This window comes from Vipera berus (assembly GCF_964194415.1).
Source record: "Vipera berus genome assembly, chromosome: 2".
In the NCBI taxonomy this organism is placed as follows: Eukaryota; Metazoa; Chordata; class Lepidosauria; order Squamata; family Viperidae; genus Vipera; species Vipera berus.
This window is the reverse complement of record NC_138203.1, coordinates 228,037,215-228,053,985: the sequence shown is the minus strand read 5'-3', so window position 1 is coordinate 228,053,985 and position 16,771 is coordinate 228,037,215. Positions and strand designations below refer to the sequence as shown.

The window sequence follows — 16,771 nt, the reverse complement described above, 5'->3', positions numbered from 1 at the left end:
TGAGTCTACTGTGAAGCAACACTGAAATTAGCTTTTGCTTGGCTCAGTGGGCTGGGACGCTGAGCTTGTCAATCAGAAAATCGGCAGTTTGGCGGGTCGAATCCCAAGTGCCACGTAGCAGAGTGAGCGCCTGTTACTCGTCCCAGCTTCTGCCAACCTAGCAGTTCGAAAGCACGTAAAATGCAAGTAGAAAAATAGGGACCACTACGGTGGGAAGGTAACAGCGCTCTGTGCGCCTTTGGGGTCTAGTCATGCCGGCCACATGACCATGGAGACGTCCTCGGACAAGCGCTGGCTCTTCGGCTTTGAAACGGAGATGAGCACTGGCCCCTAGAGTTGGAAACGACTAGCACGCACGTGCGGGGGAACCTTTACCTTTTTATAATATGTATTCAGAATTCCCCCTTGTGATAAGAATTACAAACCCTTAAAGCAGCTTTGTTAATTCTCCACTTTTCTGAAAGAAAATATAAGATAAAACCACAGATAGGCTACCAATAGGCTGCACATGGTATCTAACTCCCTTTATTGCTTCCACTTTCATAAATTTCAGTCCTTTCCATTTGTATATCAGTGTACATCACCTAGGTCCTAGCCTATTGGTGCCCTGAACTACCCACCCACAATACCCAACTTTGGAGTAAGCTCTTTCCACATTGGTCTTCCTTCCCTCCTGTCCCGTTTCCTTCCTTCCTTCCTTCCTTCCTTCCTTCCTTCCTTCCTTCCTTCCTTCCTTCCTCCCTCCCTCCCTCCCTCCCTCTCTCAAAAAGCTTTGAAATTTTGTTTTTAGATCTAATCAAAAAAACAAATTATCCCAGAAATTAGCTACTATAGTCAGCTTCTATAGAGATAGACATTCCTTTCTGGCTGAGTTCATGTAAAGAGTTTTAAACATGTTGAGTATTTAAATCATGCTGTGAGGTCATAATTTCCAGATTATCATATTTTAGAAAAGGATAACTTGATAATTAACTGTCCATTGCTGCAGCCACTTTCATTTTCAGCAATGTTTTTTCTGTCTAGTTGGACCCAAACTTTCATTAAGCAGAAGCATTATCAATTACAGGAACAAGTATACAATTATGTAAATAAAATCCTATCTCTTGTATGTAAAAGAATCATTTACATACAAGTGATATCATCTGAAATGTTGTGTTCATAGTAGAACAGGATTACTGTAGATTATTTAAATTAGACTAAAATAATGTTATATTCTTTTGCCTAGCCATGCTATTCCAAATCTCCTTTCCTTGCAGGCTTTCCTTGCTTCATTTAACTGACTCCATCCTGCTGATGCTTTCAACTATATTGGAGCTCTTCAGGCTTCTCAGGAAGCAATGGAGTCTGATCAAAATAATTCATCCATGTATTTGCTAAATTTCAGTCAGTCCTTCTGTTTACCTATCACATGCTTGCCAGATAATATTTCATTTTTCATTCCACTGATTCATTTTCCATTTCATTGATTATTGCAGTAAAATAATCAAATTATTGTCTTAAATTATTTTCTTACACTAGAGTAGCTAATGATAAAGTCTTTGTGTGTCTGCCTGAGCTCTTTGAAATGTCAAAAGAACTAGTTGGGCCTACAAAGCTTTCAAACGGAATGGATTTAGTATCCAGAGATATGTATTTCATTCTTAGAGATTTGGTTTTTAGGCTACTGTTATGCATAAAACAATATATGTTGTGTATAAATGATACCCAGGACTATATTAAATGCTGCAAATTTAAAAAATTAAAATTCTTCACAGCATTTCTGTTGTATGTCCTTGCAGTGCTAGCATTCCAGATATACAAAATCATGCATGTACAAAAGCAATAGTAAACACTGCCAAGAAAGGCATAAAATCAATTACATATTGCATTACTAATGTTTTTAATAGTAAAGCCTGAAGTAGTTCCCAAATTTGGTTTAGTGGTTGGAAAAGTAGACTGGAACGTTCTTAGTCAACATATTCGCTACCCACAAGGAATAAATTGCAGGGTTTACAAGAAAGTAATGCATAGCTTTATGCTTGCATCCTAAAGTTCAGTTTTCAAGGAATGAAAGAAAAGATTTGATGGTTTGCTTTCAAAGCTTCACACATCTGGAAAAAGTAAAACATTGTTCTTCTATTGTGAGATGTCATGGAGCTTTTCATTGTGTACAGACTTTCTCCATCTTGTTTCAATGAACCTTCTTTCAATTATCGTGCTTCATTTCTGTTGCAAACAATGCACTAACGTCTTTCTAAATAGTACTGGATTCAAATTTTACTGATAGAATATTTGTTGCTCAGAGTTGAGCTGTGGGATTCTTGGTGATCTCTGAGCTTGGTTGTTTTCTTGCAGACGTTTCTGAAAAGTTAAAATAAAAAATAAACCAGAAAACATAATTTGTAGATCTCTCTTGGAGGTATTGGAAGAGGAAGAGAAAGAGGAACAACTTGGTAACTTTTACTAAAGAAACTGACTAATACTGCTGTATTAAGTTTTTAACATAGTGGAATGGTATAATCCCATACTGAGTTCTGCATTTCTGTTTTGCATATGTCAAATATATCTCTAGGATACCTCTGTTTTTATAATCAAGTACAAAAGCAAAAATATTGAGGCTATGTTCATATGATCTGCTTAACTAGGTCAATTAAAGCAGTTAGTACTTGTGTCAGAAGGAGCTGGAGCACTAAACAGCCAAATGGTATTTGGAGCTAAAATAACTTTCCCAGATTCCCCTGTGCTATGCTAATAGAAATTTTAAAAAAATTAAGAGAAATTAATCTCTCATCCAGCAGCCAACTTACTTACAGTTCTGTAGTTGCCCTGCAAACCTTACAGAGTTATTTTAAAAAAAAGTGAGGCCACAACCTCACAAAGGCTTTCCCCTCTCAGAGATAAACCAAAGCAATGTCCAGTGTCCTCATGTCCTATTGTGGGGTGGTCTTAAAACCAGATACCAGGATATTCAAATGCCTGCAAGAAATTAACTTGTGACACATAGCACACCATGGGCCCCTAAATTAATCTGCTGTTATCATATATGGTAGGAAACAGTCGGCCATAATGAATGTTACCAACCAAATTGCTTTAGTCTGTGCACAGTGGTGAAGATTGCCATGTTGATTTTTGTCTTAGGCAGCAAAAACCTTTTGTTCCGGCATCGATAGACTGATTAAGCATATTTTAACTCTCTTATTGCCATCAATAATATTTGAATTGTTTATTTGTTAGCATGCTCAAATCTGATTGAACTCAGCATAATGTGCCAACATATTTATGTTTAACTCAACTTTATTCCTGAATTCTCTGTGGTTTCTCAAACTTTTTAATGGATTCCAACAGCCTTCAGTATGCTGAAGATCTGTAGTTTCATGCAGCTGAAACTGGCATTTATACTATGTAACCCTAGATGTTAGAAACCTAATCTAGTTGGAGAAGTTACCAAAACAGTGTTATTATTTATTTACACCATGGTTTCACAAAATGTTTCTTAATGTAGAAGCAAAAGTACCAAGAGACTGGTAAAACCAGTTACAGTACTGAGACAAGAGAATTATTTTCACAATATTTGGTGATGTTCTCTATGGTATGAAACTTTTGCTTGCTTTACTGCTTTTCATCCTCTCTGCACTTCCAGAATACAAGGGTCAGCATTTGTGCTGACACAAGACTGTTATAATTTTCAGCAATTACTTCATGAAACTAAACTACACATACTGTATTATTGGTGTTGGTAACAATTAGTGTTGCTGAAATTGCTGTGATTCAAACAAGAATAGGAGAATGTATGCAGATTTAATACGTTAGGCATCTTCATGAAGTAGCATTCTTAAGAAAACTGGCTTTTAAACAGTTGGTAAGTATGGAAGTACCTTGTGTACAATATTGTTATATAGTAACATGACAAGAATTTTTTAAAATTTAAAAAATTACATTCAGCACATTTTAACAATAAATAACAATACTGTTTTATTCAGTAATTGTTTCCAATGTGTTATTGTTGATATTTGAAACAGAATTGTGATACCAACCTGTGTTTTTGTCTTACTACCAAAGCAAACTAAAAATTTTACCAGATATATCTTTTACAGAATTTAAATACATAAAGTTCAGTTTTCCTAGTGAACAGCCTGTAAGAAAAACATTCTGATAAATATTTATTGCATAATAATCTTTATTCCCTCAAATACTCTTTATTCCCTTGCTTTTTACAAACTTTGGAAATTTAGAATGTGTTTCCCTCTTGGCATTCTTAATAGCAATATTTCAGTATGCTTCATTTTGTATTTCATTTATGTTCTGAAAATGTATGTGCCATGGATTATTGAATCAATATAGTTTTGAATTAATTACAGTATGGCCTAAACCTTTAAAAATTCTGACATGTGGATGTACCCTTAAATGATTTACTTTATTCTGTCATATGATTTATTTATTTATTTTATTTATTTATTTGTTTTTATAAACCGCCCTTCTCCCGAGGGACTCGGGGCGGTGTACAGAGTAAGGTAGGTATACAGATTGAACAATAGTGAAAAACAATAGTAAAAACAAACTGGGACCCCAATTAGAGCTATCAGGCCAGGCCGGACTGCTGGAACAGGTAAGTTTTTAAGTCGCGCCGGAAGGTGCGGAGGTCGGGGGCCATCCGGATTTCGGTTGGCAAGCAGTTCCAGAGTGCTGGCGCACCCACTGAGAATGCCCTCCCCCTGGGGGCCACCAGCCGACATTCCTTGAGCGGTGGCACCCTGAGGAGGCCCTCTCTGTGGGAGCGCACAGGACGGTGGGGTGCAGACATTGGCAGAAGGTGCTCCCGTAGGTAGTCCGGACCCATGCCATGTAGGGCTTTGTATGTCATTGTTAGCACCTTGAACTTCACACGGAAGGCAACCGGAAGCCAGTGCAGCGCACGGAGGAGAGGTGTGATATGGGAGTATCGGGAGGCTCCCAAGAGTGTCCGTGCCGCTGCACTTTGCACCAGTTGAAGCTTCCGAGTGGATCTCAAGGGCAGCCCCATGTAGAGAGCATTACAGTAGTCTAGGCGAGAGGTCACAAGGGCATGGGTGACTGTACGTAAGGCATCCAGGTCCAGATAAGGCCGTAGTTGGCGAACTAGTCGAACCCGGGAGAAGGCCCCCTTGGTCACCGCTCCTATGTGATCTTCCAGTGAGAGCTGCGAGTCTAGGAGGACACCCAGGTTGCGGGCCCTATCAACAAGGGGTAGTAACTTGTCCCCGATGTTAAGGGATGGGATGTTCTGAGTATCCTGGCTTGCCGGTACGTACAGCCATTCAGTCTTGTCCGGGTTCAGTTGAAGCCTGTTCCTCCCCATCCATTCCCGGACCGCTTTCAGGCAGCGGGACATCACGTCGAGGGCATCACTGATGTTGTTTGGAGTTGAGATGAAAAGCTGGGTGTCATCAACATACTGATGGTACCCTACTCCAAAGCTGCGAATGATCTCACCCAGCGGTTTCATGTAGATGTTGAACAGGAGAGGCGAGAGGACCGACCCCTGGGGGACTCCGCAAGCGAGAGGCCTCGGGGTCGACCTCTGTCCCCCTGCCAGCACCGACTGCGAGCGACCCTGGAGAAAGGAGGAGAACCACCGCAGAACCGTGCCTCCCACTCCCAGTCCCCTGAGGCGTCGCAGCAAGATACCATGGTCGATGGTATCGAAAGCCGCCGAGAGGTCTAATAAGACTAGGACAGAGGAATGGCCCCTGTCCCGGGCTCTCCAGAGATCATTCATCAGAGCGACCAATGCCGTCTCCGTGCTGTAGCCCGGCCTGAAGCCCGATTGGTACGGGTCTAGATAAACCACTCTGTGATTTAGATGCCACTCTGTGATGCTTTTATAACATTAACAACAGTTTGATCTAAAAAAATTCTCTACTTTTTAAATTACTGTATTAATAATTAATGAAGAAGTATGAATTATTTCAGGCACTCTCTATAATATATACTCAAAGTATATAGAGTCTATATACTTTGATATGGAGTATCAAAGTATAAGAGGCAGTGTATGAGAAGCAAATTATATTCCCAAACTCAGAATTCACACTGACACCCTATAAGCATTCAGAATACACTTGCTTAGTCCCAGACATGGGATAAATCTTATTTCCTGTTTCAGCCTAGCCCAAGGCCATCTTACAGGCAGTAGCCATAGCAGTGGCAGCTCATATTTGTGTAATTTTTTTTTGCTTGCTAACAAAGAATAAAGGGAGACCGATATGATCATTTCAAACTTATTTGTTCTCATCAGTCAGCCATATCCTTCTGAGATTCGAACCTGGGCCGACTGCATCTTAAGCAGTTGTTTTAACCCCTAGGCCAATATATATATATTGTACAATATATTTATCTGTTTAGTTGAATCAATGTATAAAAAATTTCTTTTGCAAGTTATCCAAAGACCTCCAGATTCTCTTTTGTTAAGAAACTTTAGATTCATGCTGAAGTCTTGAATTATTTACTATCTTTATTTTAGTACATGTACTTTAATATACAAAGTAATTTTCATACCTAAATTAGTTTGGTAATATCTAGACACTCATGCTTATGAATATTATTCTGATAGTTACAAGGTTAATATAAACTAATATGGGAACATATCAGTATTTATTTATTTTTATTTATTTTAATTCCATTTATATCCCGCCCTTCTCCGAAGACTCAGGGCGGCTTACAAGCTTAGCAGTAGCCTTCATTCTATGTATATGCCTGCTTATTAGGGCTTTCATACACACCCCAAGCGGCATTATTACAAAGTCAGCTTATTGCCCCCAACAATCTGGGTCCTCATTTTACCTACCTCGGAAGGATGGAAGGCTGAGTGAACCTTGAGCCTGGTGGGACTCGAACCTGCACTAATTGCAGGCAGCTGGTGTTACTTAAGGAGGCATTAGCCCACTGCTCCACCAAGGATTACAGTATGCTGTAATTGTATGTTGTATGCTTACAGTATGCTGTAATTGTAGACTTTAAATATTATTAACTTCACCATTTCTTGGGCCATATGTGCAGCATGATTATTTTCACAGAAATAAGTTTAGAAAATAAAGCAGTTTATTACCATACTTTCTTAAAGGACACATCTTACAAGTTCAAACAATATTAAGAATGTTCTTAAGTCAAGTTGTGCTATTTCCTAACACTAATACATTACAAATTATTTTCCTGAAGATATGAAAATATCCAAAGGTTTGCAGAAATAATGCTTGTTTTCCCAGTGAATTATATATCAGGGAATTTTCTGGTGACGTGCATTTTAAACCAACGCATTTCAGTTTTTAGAACACCTTGTACAATTACATTCTAAATTCACCTTATTTTTATAACACTTTGATTTGTGTGTAGCTCTTAAAAATAAAAATGAGCAAAACACATGACACAATCTCAAAGATAGCTTAAGGGTTTTTTTCCTTTAGGGTTTTTTCCTTTATAGTATGGGTTTCTCTTTCTTTGAAGCACAGATCTTGATAATTAAACAATTTGGGCAACAAACACAGTCCAGCCATGGGTCAGGTCAAATCCCAGATGGTCTCCATCTGCATATAACCTATCCACCAGATGAGTCCCCATCATTATATATTTTTTCCAGTGTTAAGCCAATTTGTTACAGTGGTCAAATATTTATGAGTCTTAAAATTCCCACTTGGATAAATTCAGTCTCACTTGGATAAATTCATGTATGTGTGAAACTAAATGAGAGAAAATTTTCAGCATTCCCTTAAAGTCTTGGGGTGTTTGAAGGATCATATTAATAAATAAGCATTCATAGCACAAAGCCTAGTGTTATTACATTATGGAAAATCAGCTAAATTGAATCAAAGCCAAACTTATTATTCTGTTTATAACATTTACTAAAAAGAGGCAAGAATATATTTTGTATGTAGAATCAGTTGCCTGTGTGCGTGGTGAAAAGCTGTTCCCAGTTTATCTCCCTGTTAAACACAATTGCTTTATATAGCTTTCTTCCAATCAGTGTGAGTAAGTCTGGTGAGAAAGGGCACATTGCGCAAGCTTTAGTATTTCCATGTTTTAACGGGAAATACAGTTAAACTTGTGTTCCCATAATTTGTTTAACATTAATAATTGAAGGTAATTACAGCTGAATTATTTAATATAATACTAATTATATTTGGTAAAAACCCAGTTTATACAAAAAGCCCATAGTGTTAATTCAGATATTTGTACTACTCCAATGCACTATGTGTTAAAAAACTATTTGTTAAAACTTACTATTGTAAAACAATACAACACATTTAGTTTTCGGACATGTTCTATAGTGCCATCAGTAAGAAGTATCTTTAAAATGAAAGCATTGAAATGAAAGGATGCTTAGGAATTGGGTGAAATTGAAATTTAATCCTGCTGAAACAATGTTGTGATCTGCCTCTTCTAGGCAGTTTGATTTTAAATATTCATTATGCAGTATCTGATTACAGAGGTTTTTTTCATGCAAGACTCTCTATATTAAGCTACTCAAGGACAGAATCTTTTCTCTAGTACTTTTATTCATTGTATTAGCTATTTTTAAGTTAAAGGATAAGCTGAACAAGTCTTAGCAAGTTATTTTTCCCCATCTGTATTTCATTTCATTTCATTTTTTATTAAAGTACGATTTTCCAAGAAGCCTGAATAATTCCCAGAGTGCTAAACTCTGGAAGCTAATTAAAAGTAATCTCCTAAATTAATTTTAGAAGCAATATTAAATTGAAAATAAAGACTAGCATTTTTATCAGTGTTATTTTAGGCTGTATATTTATCCCTGTGTACTAGAGACAAATGTTCAGTAAAATGAATTAAGTAAAGATTTTTCCAGGTCTCATTTCACTCTAGGCTAGCACATGGAGACAACCATGCAGAGGTTTTTGGCCACAGCAAGGAAGTATTTGCTAATTGCCTTCTTTCCTGTCTTTTGAGTACCATGTCTCACCTAGTTTTACATGATAGTTTTCACCTAAGGTACTAACAAAACCTGACCCTGCCTAACTTCCAATCCAAGAAACTCGTGTGCTAAAATGAAGGGGAACTCTTCCTATATTTGATCCCTTTAAAAGTTCTGAAGAGGACTTTAGCTTTTAATTTGTGCTGTCTATGGAGATTCTCAATCATCTAGGTCAGGCATGTCAAATTTGCGACATCATGTGACGTTGCGTGATGTATCGTGACTTTTTCCCCATTGCCGCCAATGATATTTACAAAATAAATATCAAATGTTCTCATTTTTGTTAAGCTTTTTCTAGCTTCATAGTTTAACAAATGTATTATGAGGTTCTTCAATACCTACATTTATTGTATATGTTTCATTGAGTAAATTAGTTGTTGTTGTTAACTGCGAAGTTGTGTCCGACCCATCGTGACCCTATGGACAGCGTTCCTCCAGGCCTTCCTGTCCTCTACCATCTTCTGGAGTCCATTTAAGCTCACGCCTACTGCTTCAGTGACTCCATCCAGCCACCTCATTCTCTGTCGTCCCCTTCTTCTCTTGCCCTCAACCTTTCCCAGCATTAGGCTCTTCTCCAGTGAGTCCTTCCTTCTCATTAAGTGGCCAAAGTATTTGAGTTTTAGCTTCAGGATCTGGCCTTCTAAAGAGCAGTCAGGGTTTATCTCCTCTAGGACTGACCGGTTTGATCGCCTTGCAGTCCAAGGGACTCGCAGGAGTCTTCTCCAGCACCATAGTTCAAAGGCCTCAATTCCTTGGCGCTCACTAACTGTAAATTAGTTACAGTTACTAAATTTGTCCATACTTAGGTTGGAAGTCGCTTCTTTGTATATTTTTTTCTTTTTTTCATTCTGTACTTTCTTTTCTTTTTCTTTTTTTCTGGCACTTTTTCTTTTTTTCTATTCCTTTTTCTTTTGGTTTAGTTTGTATTAGTTTTTAGCATTGTAATCAAAATCCTTAATAAAAATCTATAAAAGAAGCAAATGACGAAGCAGATTGACTATAAGAGCTGAAGACCTGAGGGAAAAGGAAAGAGTTAAAGTGCTAAGAAACAGTTAATATAAAAAAAACATTATGCTAAAAACATAGGGATAGAACATAGAGAAAAATGAATAGAGTAGATAGAAATAGATGTAAACTTACAGTGATAGGAAGACAATAGAATAAGATGAGAGCCACAGGCTAGAAACCAGGGGACTGTGAGCCTCACTAGCCTCACAAAGATGGCTAGGTGACCTTGGAGTAGTTGTTAAAATTTAGTTGGGAAACAAAAAGTCAAGATATCAATACTAAGGTTCCAAAATATCTAGCACTTCTGAAGAATTCGGTTTTTAACTCTACTTCTGCACATAGTTAGCAAATATTAACTTGAGGAGAGTGGCTTCTTGGAAGAAGCAAACTAGAGATTTCTTGCCCTGTAATGAATTTTTATGTTTAGGAATATTTGACCTTATGGTGGTCTTTGATACCATTAAATGTGAGAGGTCTACTCCTTGACCCATACGTTATGAGATGCAACAGGATTTGATATTTTCTATGTTCCTGTTTAATGTCTATATGAGGCCACTGGGTGAGGTCATCCAATGCTGTATACCCTTATTCCTGATGAAATAAGCAAAGTTGTGACATCCTGACTTGGTCCTTGGATGGGAATTTGGATGGGGAGCAAAAGGCTTCAATTCAGTGCTGCAAGACAGAATGGCTTTGGATTTGGAATCTGCCAGGATCTGAAAATTTACTATCTTTAGTTTTGGATAAGGTGGCACTGCCCAGACAGACCTGGTGCATAATCTGAGGTGTCCTTCTGGACTTACAACTCCTGATTGATGAGTAGGTGGCAATTGTGGTTATGAGAACCTTTGTACAACTTTGTACCCAGGGGACCTTATACTCTGTCACTCATGCCCTGGTCACCTCCCATATGGATTATTGTAATGAAATTTTCATGGAGCTCCCCTTGAAGAGTATACGGAAGCTTCAGTTGCTACAAAATGTGCTAGAAAGGACAGTTATGTATGCACTTTGATCAGCAGACATTACAACTCTGTTCTATAACTACATTGCTTGTTTCCAGGTTCAATTCAAGATGCTAGTAATGACCTATGAAGCCATATATATTATGGGACTGGGTTATTTGAAGTAGTGCCTCTCCCCAATCACATCTCCCCATCCCACCATATCCAGTAAGAAAGACATGTTATCTGATGGGCTGCAGGAGAAACTTTTCTGTCACAAGGGTCTTTTATTATCCCTGAAGTCAGAATGGCTCTAAACTTGCTAGCCTTCTGGAAAGACCTCAGAACATGGATTTGCCATGTAATGTTTGTATATCTCATAGATTACAGGAGTTTTTAATGGTTATTGTTTTAAATGTTTTTAATAGTTTTTATTAGAGTTTTTGGACATTTTGTTGCATTGTTTTTGTGCTTTTAACTTGATACATCACTCAAGTCACATGTGTGAGATGAGTGCCTATATAAATATACCAAATAAAGCAATAAATGTTTACAATTGAAAATCCAAGGAGAAACCTTACATATTTAAAAATAACACTACAGTTATGATATTCTTTAAATAAATTACAGGACACTCTTGCAGAGAACTCCCTGACAGCAATGGACTTTTAACTCAGGAATTTTTGTCTTAATGAGTCTTGCCTAGCAAAGATCTTTCCCTGCTGGAAAGTTGTTATAGTATAATAGTTTTTTGATCCACAAAGAAGAAATTCTATCCTTTTTTACCTTTAGAAGAAAGTCAGTTCTTTTCCCTGTGTAGTGTGCAGTTTGATCCGTAGAGAATGTTTTTACACACATGCCATTTTCCATTCAAAGACCCTAGGCCTAAGAAGATAGCACAAATGTGCTAATGAAACTTTTAAAAATTGAACATAAAATAACACATTGCATATAAAAATATTGTTTATAAAAATATTATATTTGGTATATCTTGTAACTATAAAATTTTGCTACTTAGTTAATTCACTTTGATGGTGAATTAAGCAAGTCTATTTAAGCAAGTTGCTACCCACTTAACACTGAGCTAAAATAGAATGCTCAAGAAACTAGTGAAAAATAGCTCAGTAAAACATGCCATTATCAGGACAGTTATAGCCATATCTGTACCTGCAAACATAGATATTTAAATGTCTTTAAACGCCTCTACTTATCTGTTCAGAAGTGATGGCATGAGAGAATGCTACTTTGATGCATAGCATTTGAGAGTGATGTTACTTGAAGGGTATTTTACCTGGGCAGCAAAAATCTAGATGACCATTAGATAGCACAAAAGAGTTTGAGTACTAGATTCTGTATCTCTTTGTTGCCATCTACCAGTCAGATAAGTATCCCTAACTGCTTCCTAATTACCAGTAACATCTGTATTCAGAAGAAAGTTTAGTGGTTCAGAACATGCATGGTTATATAGCACCTTTCAGTAACTTCTTAGACCAAAAACATCTAGATCAATTCTATTTTCCTTTAAGATATGCATTTTTTACAAAGCAGAATATTTTCAGTCTGATTTGCTAAATGTTGTAGTGTGAATTTTCATTCATTATGTGCCATAATGATCTGGTGTCAACTTTGAGTGGCCATGTAGATAAATTTCCTCTAGGACAATCTGTTCCTGACTGGATCTTTTAAGTGTTCCAATGGTTCACCCATCACCTCTTTAATTCAGTTGATCCACCTTGCTGCTGATCATCCTGCTCCTTTTCCTTCTCCCTTTCCCAACATTATGGATTTGTCTGGAAAGCTAGTTTTTTTTTTCATAATGTTTCTGTAGCATTATAATTTCAGCCTGATCCTTTATGCTTCAAGGGAAAACTGTAGGTTGACTTGATCAGTGATGGGTTTGTTTGTTTTCTGGGCTATCCCTTGTATTCTCAGGAGTCTTATCCAATATCAAGATTCAAAAGCATAAATGTTCCATCCTGCTTACTCAAAGTCATTAATATAAACAGCAAGAGTTGTATAATTGTTTATTAGTTTTCATATGTTTACCCAGCAGTCATTACTGAAAAATAAGAGAGACTGTAACATATGTGTTCACATCACGATTTTTGGGAAACAAATACCTGCCCCAAACCCTGTACCAAGTTATTGTTATCTTTATTGGAGGTTTGATCAAAGCTCTCAATGGAGTGACGCCTCATTTTAATCAATGGAGCAAAATGCCTGCCCTTCTTTAATTGGAATTCCCCCTCCTGTTGGAGGCGCCATTTAAGGCACTTCTGGGGTGAAAGAATTAGCCGGTGAAATCATTGTTGCACAGGGAATGCTCATAGAGGCTGCTTTCATGTCCCCATCAAGGAGCTGAAGCAAATGATGGGAGCTCACCCAATTAGTGCAGGTTCGAGTCCCACCAGGCTCAAGGTTGACTCAGCCTTCCATCCTTCCGAGGTAGGTAAAATGAGGACCCAGATTGTTGGGGGCAATAAGCTGACTTTGTAATAATGCCGCTGGGGGGGGGGCGAAAGCCCTAATAAGCAGGCATATACATAGAATGAAGGCTATTGCTAAGCACATTGATTTGTGCTTTAAATTGTAAGCCGCCCTGAGTTTTCGGAGAAGGCCGGGATATAAATGGGATTAAAATAAAAAAAATAAAAATCATGCAGCAGCACAAGGGTCTCAAACGCGGACTTGCTAGCCTCCAACCCAGTATCCTAACCGTGCTCTTTCTTTAACTGGAATGATAAAATGTGATGCCACATCAAACTGGATCACAGCCAGTACACACTGAACTATAGGATGTCAGTTTTCTATGATCATATTTATAGACATTTGCATGGATAAGAACTTCTTGATCTCTTTGCAATACAAAGAAACTATTATATCTGAATAATGGCATATTCCTAGTTAATCAGTAAGATGTCTATAAAATAATAGTATAGTAGAAAAATCTTTTGTACTTTTAAAATGAACTACTTGGCCCATTTTTTAAAAAAAGGTCTGTGGAGCACAACTTAGTTTATTTAATTTTTCTATATGTATCAGTGTGTTCCTTCTGTGTAATTTCTTATTTTGTTATTAAAAGTACTGGTTGATTTTTAAAAGATTTGAATATTTACTAAATTGAATTTTACTAACAAGGGCAAGAAATAAATACGTGAAACTGGTTGACCTGGGTAGAGTGTCTCAGGTTTGCTTTGACAATGCAATTTTAGCTTTGAAGACAGCATGATTTGCTTCACTTTGTCAAGGCATTTTGATTCTACCTTGTAGAAGAAGGCTGTTCTCAGCCTTCTCCTCCAGCACTTGCAAGGATGGATGACTAGGGATTTCCCACAGTAAACATGAGCTGCCCGACTTGGAAGACTTTCATTGCTCAACAAAAAGACTTTAGGTTAGGCAGCTTGACACACATTGCAAGATAGCTCATAGCATTTGAAACATGCATTTGCCGAAGCATGGAAGTATTTGGACCCATGCTCAGACAAAAAGCTGAGCAGACCTCTGAGATAGAGCAAGATAAAGCAACATGCTCATTTTATTTTTCAAGGAAAACTACACATTGCTTTGTGAAAAATCCTGCAGTGGGGAAAGCGGGATGGAGTGCTTTGTTTGAAAATTTATGAAAGCAAACCATCCCTTTGAAGCTTCATACATTCCTAGTAGTTGCCTATTCTAAGTAAATAATTGAGTATGTGGGAAATGAATAGAATCTGGCTAGGAGAAAATAAATTTACATAAATATATTTATTTCAGCTGTGAATAAAACACACACAGAAAGACACACACAACACACAAATGCCTAAGTAAGTAAATAAACAGCTTTATTTTTATGGATTGTAGTGAAACTGAAACGTGACAGGATGAGATGAATAACCTGGAGAGTTTCAATAGATAGAACAGATGGGCAAAAGTAGTAGTGCATTGTGTATATGACAGAAGGAAAAATAATAAATGAGATAAAAATTTGTATGAAATATATAAAAATATGATTTTTTAAATAAAAAAACAATCATTGTCATTTATGTATCCAGGTCTTATAACAACAAACTAACTAGAAATTATAACAGATTTTTTTTCACATACTACAGTAAGTTGAGTTATTTTATACTACTGAGAATCCAACTATAAGGGAGCCACCAGCATGGAAAGCTTCTTAATATGATATATAATGATTTTCAGTAGCCAAAGAATATCATCTTTTAATATGTGAGATCCCATTTAATGATTTTTGGGAAGCCAAGAGCTACAGTAGATGGGACAGTGATGTAAAGCTTGTATGCTCTTTTCTGTCATTTTGATTGATCCTAGAAAGTTGTTACTAAACCTTGCTTTTAAATCACTTTGAAGAAATATTTTATATAACAGCCTAAATTTATATTATACTTAACATCTAATTGGTGTTCTTGTAAATTAACATGTATGGCACAGTATAAGAGATTTGCAAGTGTACTTTAAGCATGTTAAAACAGCCTTATCCTTGTAGTGCTCTGATACTGTTTGTCTTACATTTCTGTTCAGTGTTCATAAATTATACAGATTTTAGGTGTCTGGGTGTTTAATATGTTAGCTATTTAACCCTGCATCACTCTTAATCGTAAACATGATGCATAAAGAGACTTTATTAATTTGTAATTAAATGCACTTTTTATACTTCTATTTGGCATTCCACATAGAACACACCAATCCACCTGCACATTCACCTTCTCATTTTAAAAACTGGTGACAGCCATTATTCCATCCAATGAGATTGTCAGAAGCACTAAAGAAATTAGATATTGCATGAATTACAGTTGCCTTGAAAGCTGCTGAGTAGAGTTAGAAAAGGCAGAGGTCTAGCACATCATGATAGCATCTGGCAAATATGCTGATCAGTACAGAACATCTCAGCAAAGAATCCTGCACTCTGTTCCAGCTGAGGCTGAGGCACTGACCCAGCTGCATCCTCCTATTGGACATAATAGGGCTTCTCTGTCTCTGCCTCTCTCCTGTCCTTCTCCCTTCCTCCCACCCAAGTTGTTGTTTGATCACCACTGCAAAGGGAAACTGACAGAACTCCACCTGGTTATTCGGAATTATTATTTTTTTTTATGTCCTCTGGAACTGTGAAATCAGAGGTAGGTGAATGATGCAGTGCAGGAAGGAAGTTACTGCAGCACTAGCTTTTGCTAAGGCTGTAATTAAATGAACCCGTATAGCAGTGGAAGATTATGTTCGTACAATTCTATTTCTTTTGCATGCATCGGGCTGGAGCCACAGATCTTTACAGTCTTTTTCCTGTTGTATGTGAATTGCGCTCAGAATGGAACTGAAGAAAATGAATTCCTTTTTTTTTTTTTTTTTGGTTTCTGAAACAGAAAGCAGAAGGCTGTATTTTATAGAGAACAGAGTATGTCTCAGCTAAACAGATTTAAGAGTTTTGGGTTGCTCTATACTGTATCAGTTCCTCTCCTGAAATGCTTGTTATAATTATACTGACCACATTGATTCCTTTTGCTTCTGCGTTCGAGTTGTTTGCGTTTGACCAGTTATGTATGTTTGCTAATTCTGAAACACTTTTGGTGAGCTTTTTTCCTTCTTTTTTTAACCAATAGTTTAAAAGATGGGGGTTGTTTATCACTTCTGCATCTTTTAAAAATATTGGAATGCAATTGGAATCAGCAAGGTTATTAATATGAAAAAAGTGTGATATATAATAATAAAAGTAAAACATGACTGTTTTCAAAATCTCTTAATACCGGTCCATTTTTCAGGAGGAGCTTATCTTCTGGTTTGCAATCTTCTGTGAACAAATTCTCTTTATTTCCAAATCTGACTATTTGAGGGTAGGAGAAATTTCTAAAACATTCTGTAATGAATCTTAAATACAGCTTTCAAAATGCAT

The 16,771-nt window shown here is 37.1% G+C and overlaps 1 protein-coding gene across 7 annotated transcripts in view; it reads left to right on the top strand.

Moving 5' to 3' along the window:
• The window catches only part of IQSEC1 (IQ motif and Sec7 domain ArfGEF 1), a 332,174-nt gene that overhangs the window by 176,617 nt on the left and 138,786 nt on the right, over positions 1-16,771 (top strand). Inside the window, exon 1 of one of the 7 annotated variants that reach the window (XM_081317427.1) lies at positions 15,962-16,004. The exons of the other annotated variants lie outside the window; for them this stretch is intronic. The gene's annotated coding sequence lies outside the window, so the exon portion shown is untranslated. Of the gene's footprint in view, positions 1-15,961; positions 16,005-16,771 lie in introns of those variants that run through there. 7 annotated transcript variants of the gene reach the window in all.